The sequence below is a fragment of the Schistocerca piceifrons genome, chromosome 6 (genome assembly GCF_021461385.2).
Source record: "Schistocerca piceifrons isolate TAMUIC-IGC-003096 chromosome 6, iqSchPice1.1, whole genome shotgun sequence".
In the NCBI taxonomy this organism is placed as follows: Eukaryota; Metazoa; Arthropoda; class Insecta; order Orthoptera; family Acrididae; genus Schistocerca; species Schistocerca piceifrons.
Genome location: NC_060143.1, coordinates 398,524,201 through 398,537,936, shown reverse-complemented (window position 1 = coordinate 398,537,936; position 13,736 = coordinate 398,524,201). Strand labels below are relative to the sequence as shown.

General features: G+C 41.9%; 1 protein-coding gene and 1 pseudogene across 1 annotated transcript in view; both read left to right on the top strand.

Annotated features, from left to right (window-relative positions):
• Window positions 1–13,736, top strand: part of LOC124803342 (insulin-like growth factor-binding protein complex acid labile subunit) — a 95,436-nt gene that overhangs the window by 23,259 nt on the left and 58,441 nt on the right. The gene's annotated exons all lie outside the window — the stretch shown is intronic.
• Window positions 12,363–12,480, top strand: LOC124803581 (annotated as a pseudogene).

Below are 13,736 nucleotides of genomic sequence, written 5' to 3'. Positions count from 1 at the left end.
TATACTTCAATAATTGTCACCCTGTACCATAAATTTGGACGAAATCGGTAACGAGTAGGATCGTCCCTTGTTGGTTATGTTTCTCGTGCACTTGGATTTTACATCTTCGTGTCTGGTAGCTTCTGTAATTTTTCTAAGTTGTTTGGACACAGACATGAAACATACATGTATGCCACGTTCATTATTTAGAGAAGACGAAAACAATTTAGGAACTGTCTTTTATATATCTAGAGTTACTTTAAATCCGTCTTGATTGCCAATTTTTTTTTTATTATTCATATGACCGGTTTCGGTTCATGCAGAACCATCTTCAGATCTGATATTTAAGTTACAGGAGTAACCCGTCCAATTCAGCAACTTTCACATGACGTAGCATGTGAAAGTTGCTGAATTGGACGGGTTACTCCTGTAACTTAAATATCAGATCTGAAGATGGTTCTGCATGAACCGAAACCGGTCATATGAATAATAAAAAAAAAATTTGCAATCAAGACGGATTTAAAGTAACTCTATAAAATCACTGATTGCTGTTATCCCATAAGACATTATGTCTGTTTTTGCAAAATTTTATATATCTGTCTTACGACAGGTTTCAACTGGAGGCCCTCTTTCGTGTCCATTTCTGAGCCTCTTCCTTCATGTATTTGTATGTTCGTACATTTCTCATGTCGTCCATCATTCTTATTCTCTTCCTAATTCTTTTTCTCTTCCCTTCCACCTTTTCCTCTATAATTCAATGTTGCAGACAATTCCTACGGAGCATACGTCCCAGCAATATGGTTTTGCTATTTCTGATCACTTCAGATAATCTTTTTTTGATCCCTATTTTTTCCATTACTCTTTCATTTTCAAGTCTGCCAGTTCACTTCACCTCAATGATTCTCCTCCATAGCCATATCTCTCAAATCTTTCTAAACATTTTTCTTCTTTCTTTTTAACTGTTCGTAATTTACTATTTATAACACTACATTCCAGACTTAACATTCAGCAAATATTTTCTTCAACGCGTCTGAAATACTTTTAGCTGTTTAAGTGCTTCACCTTCTCAGATGCTCTCTTTCCCACAGATATTCTGCTTCTTACTTCCTCCGTACATCTTGCATTCCATGCCATTAACCTTCCCAGGCACGGGAAGGTTCTATCTTTTATCCGTCTAAGAATATGTTAACCGACGCTTCCTTCTTGCTTATTCTAATTCGTTTGTCTTTCTTTATTCCGAACTTCTTACCCCTTTTTTGAATTACTTTCCTATATTTATCTTCCTTTCACACTCCTGAGTCCTTCTTCGACTTGTTTTTAACGTTTGCTGCAGTTCTGTTCTGATTGCACCAGCAGTGCTTGATCATCCATGTATGTTACAGTCTTTCTCCTCCAATTACTATGCCTCTTGCATCCTCTTACACTTCTTCCAGTGTTCATCTCTTCTGTCTCCCCATTACAACTCTACCGAAACAATTCAAGAGAAACATTATCTGGTACAAATATTATTATGTTTCACAAAATGTTCACCTTTTTACGCTTTTTGTATTTGTTCGAAGCGGTCCCGATAATACTCTTTCCTCCCTAATGTTGGTACCTAAAAACGCGGTTTTAGAATTCTTGAGGTGATGAAAATCCCTGTACATGCATTTTTTTCTCGATATAAGGAAATAATAAGAACTAACTTTGTACAGACGCTATGAATCAAATGTAAGCATCTAAGAGCTCTTACTGTATTAACAGATCCAGTACTGTATTATTCATTATTCCAGTATATTTTTTAGGACCGTGGCTTTTTACTGTATGCATTTTATTGTTGACATTCGCAAATAATGCGATAGGTATAACCTTCTAAAGAGGGGCACTAAGTGCCCAAAACCGGTAAAGAAATTAAATATTTTATGCAACTGGTTGCTTATTATTTCATTACACACGATTACAGGTGCTAAGGGTGGATGAAATACTAATAATAAATCGTTAGGCGATAAATAAAGTAAATACAAGCACTGAGACATTGATTCGTTGTTTTTGCTCTGGCACATATTCTGTGGTTCTGTTCGACAATTGATACAATCATGATGAAGAACGATGCGACGTTTCGGTAATTTTTCACGATTTCATCGGTTCCTTGTCCCAAACAAACTGTCGTATACCACTCAGCATTAACTTACCTTTGGTCCCCTAAAGCAGTGGTCGTCAAAATGTGGCACGAATCAAATATTCTTGCGAACCGCAGTTCCTAGCCATATTGTATGACAAATTTATCTAGCAACTAGTCAAATCGGAAAATGTCTACTTACTTTAAGAGCTTCTTGAGAGTGTATCTTTCCTGCTCAGCAACAATCAAAAATACTTACATAAGTATTAATATTTTAAGATCTGCTTAATTTTAATTGACGTTGGTGAATTCGACCATGAGCTAACGTAAGTTGGCCGCTTAACTCAGAGCAGAGGGGTAAGTACGTAGCGTGGCCGTTGCAGGGTTAGAGAATGTGAGAGGCGGAATATTTTGTTTGCCTTCCAGTGCTGACAGCTCATGGGCGTATGCTCCCTACATCTGTCAACTGCTAAAGTGACTTGGGTTCGTGAATACGCACGATAGGGACAGTCATCTTAAAACGTGCAGTTAAATTAAAGCTTTTGTCATACAACGCAATGAGGAGAAGAAAAATTGCATTCAAAAAATTTTTGACCTTATGTTGTATTACATAATGTATTTACAAGTAAGCTCACACAGACAACTCAACACCACTTCGCCAGGCAACTACGTTGTCACAACGTCCGCGTTGCTGAGGTATACAGAGAAGAGTGGACACGAAGTTTTCCAAATGGTGCCACCTTTTGACTGGCGGCCAACTTACCGCACCCTTACGATAGCTATTCAATTTGGGGCTCAAGACGTATTAACTTAAGTAGGTTACCTATTAATAATAAGGTCGGTACATATGCGATCCGAGGAAATGCCCACAACGTCATTTTGGGCTGTTGAGCAAAACTACTTGACGACCTCTGCTCTAAAGCAACGTCCAACATAACGAAACAAGCGATCGTTTTGTTAGAAGTGTTCCGCGAATGAACTACTTTTGTTGGTTTCGGTTCGTCTTGAAATACAAACTGTTTATGCTGCTTATTTCCCTACTCGTATGAATATATCCCAGATTCGAGCGATGTTACGATATTTTATTCGGCTTTTGCAATCACTCACGCGAACTTTTTGACCATCTCCATACACCAACAATGACACCAGCCTGTTTCTGAGTTTTGGTAAAATGTGCGGAATCCTTAGGGAATATATCGTTCCCGCCGATAAATGTTCGTACAAAATCGAATGTACTGCAGTTTCGGATTTGTCTAACTCTATTTTTATATCACGGTAAATATGCCGACCCTCGTCACTCACATTGCGCAAATCATCAACGTTTTTTGGAACAACATCCGACTTTATCCTCAGTGTTCACGAAAGCACGAACACGACGAAATTCTGTAAACCAGTTATAATCAGTCTTTTCTGAAGATGATTGATTACCAAAAGTTGAACGAAGGAAGTCGTTATATTGTTGCTCTCGTGAAGATAAAAAAAGAAGGGAGTTGTCATTACGTCGCAAACTTGAAGCCGACGTTCGCCATCCAATATAACCCAAAACATTGCTTACACCGCATTTATACCTCCATGGTTCACCGCCATGGTACTTTCCCCTGACGTCGCTCTGACGTGCCTGCGCCCAGTTCCGACCGTTGAGGATGTCTGTCGCCTTCGAGATCGCATCCCAAATAGCATCTGGCTCTTTCATTGTTTGTAGACGCTGTTATTTCATCGAAAATGATAACTTCCGCCGTTTATGGGTGTACTAATGAACTGATCGCGATCTAAAGTTTAAAGAAATCACATTTCATTTGTAAGTGGAGCCTTTCAAGAAACATTTTCTTTTGTTTACATGAATTATGGTTGCGCTCTTTACTTTTATTGTAGTGGTTTAAATTTGTATTATTGGCCACATACTGGATGACGTATCGTACGTAACATTTCAAAGTGAGGAGTTGTGTAAACTACAGTGAGACTAGTGCACTGACAACAAGAACTCAAAAAAAAAAACAGCAATTCTATTATGTATGGAGGTGTACCTCTAAGCTGTTCCGTTTCTTTGACGTATCGATAATCGTTGACATGCACAAGATAGAATAGCCTGCCTTGCTTCTTTTCTATTGTACATGTTTATGGGCTAACAAAGAAAATGTAGGAAAGTTTTTTGTAAACGAGAACCTTAAAAATGTAGTGCATTCGAGTTGAAAGCTGAAAATGAGACGAACACAGTGGAGTACCAGTAAGCAAACAATCATTTGTTTCGGAGTTCCAGCTGCATTTGCTATAAACAAACAAGTATTTGTTTCGGATTTCCATCTTAGTTTGTTATCGATAAAATACAGTAAAAGTGGAATTAAATGGAATGCGGAAGCATTCTTTTCACATCACACCCTACTCTTCCTGGTTATTCGAAATATATCAGAAAAAAACAATTTACATTAATGGGTCCAAATGTGTCGTATTACTAGAGCAAATACACGCTCAAGAACAGAAAAACGTTCTAAATTACGTTTCTGACACTATGTTTTTCGTGTAAGAACTGCAATGTTTAGTATTTAAAACAACTGTTGCGTGTACACGACAGAAATAATGAACAAATGGCAATAGTAAGAAATAATGAACAAATGGCAATAGTAAACATTTGTTAATGTTTTGGGCTATTTAAAATGGCGGCAGGCCTCGCCCACTCCCGTTCCAAAAGTGGTATAACATAAGTCTATAGACCTATTTCCGTTCTTTTTTACACCCATGTTAAGTCTGCTGCACCACCTCTCTTTTTTTTTTAACTCCATGGTTGCTCTGTTAGCCCTTCATACAAATCATAAAGAAAAAACATTCGATTGGTCCCTGCAAGTGTAATTTACGTTTTTTCCACGACACTTTTTCTTGAAGTGCACACTGTAAACAAAATACTTGGCCAGTTTCGGAGCTGCCATTTTATAATCACAACCACAAACTGAAAACTTTACTTTATGTATTAACCTGCGAGTGCGTAAGAGACTATAACTACGATTTTTATTGTCTGACAAATTATTCATTTGTATGAAATCTGACCCATGGACTCAATCTAGCTAGCTATGTTTTTTAAACTACGTAGCGACAAGTGCACAACGGAATAATTACAGGAGAGGTAGCAGAAGTTAAATTAGGACAAAACTAAAATCATAAGCCTTACAACAGACCACATGCAACTACTCATGATAAGTGTCTGTGAATTACGCCTTGTAGATATAACTCGTGCTATGCAAATGTGTTTGCAGTCTCTATCCTACAACACCTAGTACAGGGAAAGACCTGAGCTAACTTGACAACAGAAATTTGTTTCGAAGTTTCCGTTTACGCAACCAAGTATCTTGGACTTCAGCTGCAATATGAACTTACCGGGATAATTGAAAATTTCATTTAAAGAAAAAAAAATCATCACTGCTGCAGGCAGTTTACTCCCTCTCAGGTGTAGTTACAGCGAACGTAGTACATTCGAGAACATATGTAGACTTCTGAATTAAAATAAGAGGAGTGAACGATAAGTTTGTAAGAATGCTATATTATATGAATAATTAACATATTTTCCAAAAACTGAATACAAAACCCTGTGTTTTGTGTATAAATCCCATTCAACAGACCACTTATCCTTCTATGGCCATGCCTGTACAAAAGGCAAAGAAAAATCACCATCTGCAAGCGTTAATGACCGAAGTATTATATGATGAGTGGAATACCAACGAGATAAATAATCTGAAGAGTCGGATGGCTGAATTAAAACTGGGCATTGATTGCCAAATGCTCTTACCAAATTAAGAATTCGAACAAATATTTTAATTTCTCATGTTAAACACGACTTCAGAATACCAGGGTGGTTTAATAAGTCTGGTAAATTTCCTTGAAATAATGGAAAACTTTTGTTGCTTGATTATTCCAAGAATCTCAACAATGTGCAGCGTACAGGTCATTGTTACAGCCTGAATTGGTCAGCGTGATGACTGCGATTCAAAATGGAGAAAACCGAGTTTCGCTCTGTTACTAAACATTTTCATTTGAAGGGTTGGACTGGCACAAAAATTAAAGCAGAACTGGATGAAGTTCACATGGATTCCGCACCACCATTGGACACCATTTACTTTCGGTTTAATGAATTGAAGTGTGGTCGGACAAGCACGGTCCGTCAAACTGAAGTCACCACAAAGGAAAGCATTGACAAAATCCATGACATGGTAAAGCAAGACCGCCCAATAAAAATTCACGTCATTTCTCAGACTCTACACATCTCAACTGAGCGAGTACATAATATCCTAAACTGAGAATTGACTATGAAGAAGCTGCGAGCGAGGTAGGTGACGCGATTGCTCGCAGTCGACCGAAAGCGCACCAGGCACAACATTCGAACACCATGTCTGGCGATATTTAATCGCAATTCGCAGACTTCTTGCACCGATTTCTGACTGTTGATGAAACCTGGATCATCATACACCAGTCAAAACGACAGTCGAAACAGTGGACAAAGGATGGCGAAAGTTCACCGAAGAATACGAAGATCATTTATCAGCTGGAAAGGTGATGGCAAATGTTTTTTTTTGGGATTCCCAAGAAGGAATCCTCATAGATTACTTGGAAAAAGGCGGACCTGTTTCTGAACCCTGTTATGCTTCATTGTTGGATACTCTGGAACTTGCGTTGGATGAAAAAAGACAAAGGCTGGTAAGCTAATTAATAATGCACCATCCCACACATGAACGACAACAATGGCGATTGTGCATGAACTGGGCTGGCGAGATAGGCACCCTCCAAGGGCGCGGGCACAGAGGGGGCAAAAAGTGACTGAAAAAAAAAAAAACAAGAAATGCCATTTAAGATTTAACCCGAAGGAATACGTGTTCTGCTACCTCTCGTGTGGTTTCTTCTGTCTACTAGAAGAAGCCTTTCCCTCGGCCCGTGACTAAACGTATGCTATTGTCGGAGTGTCATTTCGTCCAAGTGGTGTCATAAATGATTACTACTGAACAGTCGTCGCATCAGTCATGTGCTCAGAGTACGCTTAGTTCACACAGCTGCCACCCACGCAGTTAGCTCACATTCAACAATGGAGTTTTTGCTGCTACTTCACTACGACTTTGTAGGTTACCAAAGGTTGGCGAGCGGATGCCGAAGCAAATACGCTATATGACTCGAGCATTCCGATTTTGGCCGATATCTACCAGCTGAAGAGATGAATGAAACTGTTTATGCTGTAGTGCTTCAAAGTACACTACTGGCCATTAAAATTGCTACACCACGAAGATGTGCTACAGATGCGAAATTTAACCGACAGAAAGAAGATGCTGTGATATGCAAATGATTAGCTTTTCAGAGCATTCACACAAGGTTGGCGCCAGTGGCGACACCTACAATGTGCTGACATGAGGAAAGTTTCCAACCGATTTCTCATACACAAACAGCAGCTGACCGGCGTTGCCTGGTGAAACGTTGTTGTGATGCCTCGTGTAAGGAGGAGAAATGCGTACCATCACGTTTCCGACTTTGATAATGGTCGGATTGTAGCCTATCGCGATTGTGGTTTATCATATCGCGACATTGCTGCTCGCGTTGGTCGAGATCCAATTACTGTTGGCAGAATGTGGAAATCTATGTGTTCAAGAGGGTAATACGGAACGCCGTGCTGGATCCCAACGGCCTCGTATCACTAGCAGTCGACATGACAGGCATCTTACCTGCATGACTGTAACAGAACGTGCAGCCACGTCTCGATCCCTGATTCAACAGATGGGGACGTTTGCAAGACAACAACCATCTTCACGAACAGTTCGACGACGTTTGTAGCAGCATGGACTATCAGCCCGGAGACCATGGCTGCGGTTACCCTTGACGCTGCATCACAGACAGGAGCGCTTGCGATGGTGCACTGAACAACAAACCTGGGTGCACGAATGGCAAAATGTCATTTTTTCGGGTGAATCCAGGTTATGTTTACAGCATCATGATGGTCGCATCCGTGTTTGGCGACATCGCGGTGAACGCACATTGGAAGGGTGTATTCGTCATCGCCATACTGGCGTATCACCCGGCGTGATGGTATGGTGTGCCATTGGTTACACGTCTCGGTCACCTCTTGTTCGCATTGACGGCACTTTGAACAGTGGACGTTACATTTCAGATGTGCTACGACCCGTGGCTCTACCCTTCATTCGATCCCTGCGAAACCCTACATTTCAGCTGGGTAATGCACGGCCGCATGTTGCAGGTCCTGTACGGGCCTTTCTGGATACAGAACACGTTCGACTGCTGCCCTGGCCAGCACATTCTCCAGATCTCTCACCAACTGAAAACGTCTGGTCAATGATGGCCGAGCAACTGGCTCGTCACAATATGCCAGTCACCACTCTAGATGAACTGTGGTATCGTGTTGAAGGTGCATGGGCAGCTGTACCTGTACACGCCATCCAAGCTCTGTTTGACTCAATGCCCAGGCGTATCAAGGCCGTTATTACCGCCAGAGGTGGTTGTTCTGGGTACTGATTTCTTAGTATCTATGCACCCAATTTGCGTGAAAATGTAATCACATGTCAGTTCTAGTATATTTGTCCAATGAATACCCGTTTATCATCTGCGTTTCTTCTTGGTGTAGCAATTTTAATGGCCAGTAGTGTATGTGAAACAAATTAAGTGAACTGGGAAACACATCTCACATATAACTAACCATTTCACTCCCTTTAATTATCTGTTGTAAATGCTTTCAACTTATCTCATTCTGAAAAACATACCGCATATTTTGATAGTAAATATTGCACAAATATCGATACACCTGAGCTAGTTAGCGAAATAGTGGTTTTGGAATTCCAGTAGAAAGAGCTGATGAACAGCTCTGCCGCAGCTTGCCGTTTCGATATTTTGAAATTACGTTTAAAGTAAGGGTTATGTTATGCTCACCCAACCATCGTAACAGCTTTGAGGATGTTTATGACAACTCCAGTGACTGGAGCATCTCATCAGCGGAGTATCAGCGAGTTCAAAGTTATGAACTACTTAAGGTCTAGTAGATTGTCAAATTCAATTATCCTGTCAGGTGGAATACGACACAGCTGCTAAACTTGACTTCAGTTAGATATTCAATAGGTATGCTCCGCTCAAAGGCAAGGACAAATAAAATTGCCTTAAGAACTCAGTTCTCCGAAAGGAATGTGTTCTCCTCACAGCGCTGTTTCTTTTGTTTCGAATTGATAATTTATGCACAATAATAATTCATGAGAAGGAATTATTAGGAGTAATCCACTAAATTACAGGCCCATATCGTTAACGTCAATATGCAGCAGGATTTTAGAACATATATTGTGTTCGGCCATTATAAATTACCTCGACGACAACGGTCTATTGACACGCAGTCAACATGGGTTTAGAACACGTCATTCCTGTGAAAGACAACTAGCTCTTTATTCACATGAAGTGTTCAGTGTTATTGACAAGGGATTTCAGATCGATTCCGTATTTCTGGATTTCCGGAAGGCTTTTGACACTACTACAAGCGGCTCGTAGTGAAATTGCGTGCTTATGGAATATCGTCTCAGTTATGTGACTGGATTTGTGATTTGCTGTCAGAGAGGTCACAGTTCGTAGTAATTGACGGAAAATCATCGAGTAAAACAGAAGTGATTTCTGGCGTTCCCCAAGGTGGTGTTATGGGCCCTTTGCTGTTCCTTATCTATATAAACGATTTTGGAGACAATCTGAGTAGCCGTCTTCGGTTGCTTGCAAATGACGCTGTCGTTTATCGACTAATAAAGTCATCAGAAGACCAAAACAATCTGAAAAACGATTTAGAAAAGATATCTGAATGGTGCAAAAAGTGGCAGTTGACCCTAAATAACGAAAAATGTGAGGTCATCCACATGAGTGCTAAAAGGAACTCGTTAAGTCTCGGCTACAAGATTAATCAGTCTAATCTAAAAGCCGTAAATTCAACTAAATACCTAGGTATTACAATAACGAACAACTTAAATGGGAAGGAAAACATCGAAAATGTTGTGGCGAAGGCCAACCAAAGACTGCGTTTTAGTAGCACATAGAAAATGTAACGGACCTACTAAGGAGACTGCCTACGCTACGCTTGTCCGTTCTCTTTTAGAATACTGCTGCGCGGTGTGGGATCCTTACCAGATAGGACTGACGGAGTTCATCGAAAAATTTCAAATAAAGGCAGCATGTTTTGTACAATCGCGAAATATGGGAGAGAGTGTTAGAGAAATGATACAGGATTTGGGCTGGACATCATTAAAAGAAAGGCGTTTTTCGTTGCGACGGAATGTTCTCACGAAACTCCAATCACCAACTTTCTCCTCCGAATGCGAAAATATTTTGTTGACAGCGACCTATATAGGGAGGAACGATCACCAAGATAAAATAAGGGAAATCAGAGCTGGTACGGAAAGACACAGGTGTTCATTCTTTCCGCGCGCTATACGAGGTTGGAATAATACACTACTGGCCATGAAAATTGCTACACCAAGAAGAAATGCAGATGATAAACAGGTATTCACTGGACAAAATATATTATACTAGAAATGAAATGTGATTACATTTTCAAGCAATTTGGGTGCATAGATGCTGAGAAATCAGTACCCAGAACAACCACCTCTGGCCGTAATAACGGCCTTGATACCCCTGGGCATTGAGTCAAACAGAGCTTGAATGGCGTGTACAGGTAGAGCTGCCCATGCAGCTTCAACACAATACCACAGTTCATCTAAAGTAGTGACTGGCGTATTGTGACGGGCCAGTTGCTCAGCCACCATTGACCAGACGATTTCAATTGGTGAGAGATCTGGAGTATGTGATGGCCAGGGCAGCAGTCGATCATTTTCCGTATCCAGAAAGGCCCGTACAGGACCTGCAACATGCAGTCGTGCATTATCCTGCTGAAATGTAGGGTTTCGCAGGGATCTAATGAAGGGTAGAGCCACGGCTCTTAACACATCTGAAACGTAACGTCCACTGTTCAAAGTGCCGTCAATGCGAACAAGAGGTGACCGAGACGTGTAACCAATGGCACCCCATACCATCACGTCAGGTGATACACCAGTATGTCGGTGACGAATAGACGCTTCCAATGTGCATTCACCGCGATGTCGCCACACACGGATGCGACCATCATGATGCTGTGAACAGAACCTGGATTCACCCGAAAATATGACGTTTTGCCATTCGTGCACCCAGGTTCGTCGTTGAGAACACCATCGCAGGTGCTCCCGTCTGTAATGTAGCGTCAAGGGTAACGCAGCCATGGTCTCCGAGCTGATAGTCCATGCTGCTGCAAACATCGTCGAATTGTTCGTGCAGATGCTTGTTGTCTTGCAAACGCCCCAATCTGTTGATTCAGGGATCGAGACGTGGCTGCACGATCCGTTACAGCCATGCAGATAAGATGCCTGTCATCTCGATTGCTAGTGATACGAGGCCGTTGGGATCCAGCACGGCGTTCCGTATTACCCTCCTGAACCCACCGATTCCATGTTCTGCTAACAGTCATTAGATCTCGACCAACGCGAGCAGCAATGTCGCGATACGATAAACCGCAATCACGATAGCCTACAATTGGACCATTATCAAAGTCGGAAACGTGACTGAACACATTACTTCTTACACGAGGCATCACAACAACGTTTCACCAGGCAATGCCGGTCAGCTGCTGTTTGTGTATGAGAAATCGGTTGGAAACTTTCCTAATGTCAGCACATTGTAGGTGTCGCCACCGGCGCCAACCTTGTGTGAATGCTCTGACAAGCTAATCGTTTGCATATCACAGCACCTTCTTCCTGTCAGTTAAATTTCGCGTCTGTAGCACGTTATCTTCGTGGTGTAGCAATTTTAATGACCAGTAGTGTAGATAACTGTGAAGGTGGTTCGATGGACACTCTGCCAGGCACTTAAATGTGATTTGCAGAGTATCCATGTAGATGTAGATATGTAGAATGAATTATTATATAGCTCAGTGGTTAGAATGTCTTGCTGCTATGCAGATGATCCGAATGCGATTTCAGGTACTGCCAGGCATTTTCCACGGTGGGAGGACTGTCATGGGAGGCTAAATGAGGAGTAGCGGCTGCTAGGTCAAGAAAGCCCACGACGGCCAGGAGAGCGGTGTGCTGACCCCACCCCCCTCCATACAACACCACTGGCGGAGGATGACACGGTGCTCGGTCATCCCCGATTGAGCACTCCGCCACAGAATGCGGAGATTTGCTTTTTTTTTTATAATATCAGTGAGGATTCGCAATGTTTCAGTTGAATGAAGGGAAACTCTATTGATACGATGGGCAACGGCCTTGCCGCAGTGGATACACCGGTTCCCGTCAGATCACCGAAGTTAAGCGCTGTCGGGCGAGGCCGGCACTTGGATGGATGACCATCCGGGCCGCCATGCGCTGTTACCATTTTTCGGGGTGCACTCAGCCTCGTGATCCCAACTGAGGAGCTACTCGACCGAATAGTAGCGGCGCCGGTCAAAGAAAACCATCATAACGACCGGAAGAGCAGTGTGCTGACCACCCGCCCCTCCTATCCGCATCCTCATCTGAGGATGACACGGCGGTCGGATGGTCCCAATGGGCCACTTGTGGCCTGATGACGGAGTGCTATTGATACGATGATACAGAAATGAGGACTTTCATCAATATTCAAATGGTTCAAATGGCTCTGAGCACTATGGGACTTAACATCTGAGGTCATCAGTCCCTAGAACTTAGAACTACTCAAACCTAACTAACCTAAGGACATCACACACATCCATGCCTGAGGCAGGATTCGAACCTGCGACCGTAGCGGTCGCACAGTTCCAGACTGAAGCACCTAGAACCGCTCGGCCTCACCGGCCGGCTTCATCAATATTACTTGCTGAAAAGATGTGACAGTTTAAAATGTTTACTTCACTGGAACGTAATCATAACATTAATTTCTCGTGGCTGAGTTTCGCACTCATACGACTATAAAACTTTTTGAAACTCATCATCGCCGGCCGCGGTGGTCTAGCGGTTCTAGGAGCTCAGTCCGGAACCGCGCGACTGCTACGGTCGCAGGTTCGAATCCTGCCTCGGGCATGGATGTGTGTGATGTCCTTAGGTTAGTTAGGTTTAAGTAGTTCTAAGTTCTAGGGGACTGATGACCACAGATGTTAAGTCCCATAGTGTTCAGAGCCATTTGAAACTCATCATCGTCGCCTTTGTCTATTAAAAATTATTTACGCTTAAAATTCATTATTACATTTAAGACCGTTTAGCGATTTTGAAGCGGAGGCCAGTAAACCTGCAAAAACAGCTTGCACATATAATTCAACCATTTCAGTGGCATAAGGTCATGTATTTTGTAGTTTTACTCAACACGAAACTGGCTAAACGGCTGAAACTGCAAGAGTAAATTTTATGTATAAGTAGTCCTAACTATGAATGAGACGAAGTAGTGTTTCAAAAAGTAATCAAGTCAGTCCCTTTCTTTTTTTTTTTTTGTTTTTACGGACGGTGGGTACTATTCTGTTATACAGCGGGTCACCGGCACAACCTACTTCTCTGCCACGTTTCTGTCGCTAGCATTCTTTCCAGTATCGGACCGTAATAATCGTCACGGTGCCCAGAACGATGTACTGAACTATTGCAAGATACATCCCACACACCTTACCTTTATAAACCGGTTCTTC